This window comes from Penaeus monodon, chromosome 15 (genome assembly GCF_015228065.2).
Source record: "Penaeus monodon isolate SGIC_2016 chromosome 15, NSTDA_Pmon_1, whole genome shotgun sequence".
NCBI lineage: Eukaryota > Metazoa > Arthropoda > Malacostraca > Decapoda > Penaeidae > Penaeus > Penaeus monodon.
In genome coordinates, this window is record NC_051400.1 from 2,243,263 (window position 1) to 2,243,504 (window position 242).

Sequence of the window (242 nt, forward strand, 5' to 3'; positions counted from 1 at the left end):
CATTTAATTAGAAAAAAAGAAGGGGGTACAGACAGTGCCTAGAAAAGACCTTTGTCTATTAATCAAGTGTTGTTTTAACAGTGTGTGTGTGGCAAGGAGAGGATCAGTGTGATCTACTCCAACAGCCAAGTCGAACTCCATCATTATCTGCGAACCCAAAGAATAAATGGCGTCCGAACGATAACCCGATACGAAAATTCACTTATGAAAATTCTGACTCGTCGTAAAATCCGGAGAAACGT

The 242-nt window shown here is 40.5% G+C and overlaps 1 long non-coding RNA gene across 1 annotated transcript in view; it reads left to right on the plus strand.

The window, feature by feature from the left end:
- LOC119581632 overlaps window positions 1-242 on the plus strand; it is a 102,181-nt gene that overhangs the window by 26,816 nt on the left and 75,123 nt on the right. The window lies entirely within an intron of this gene.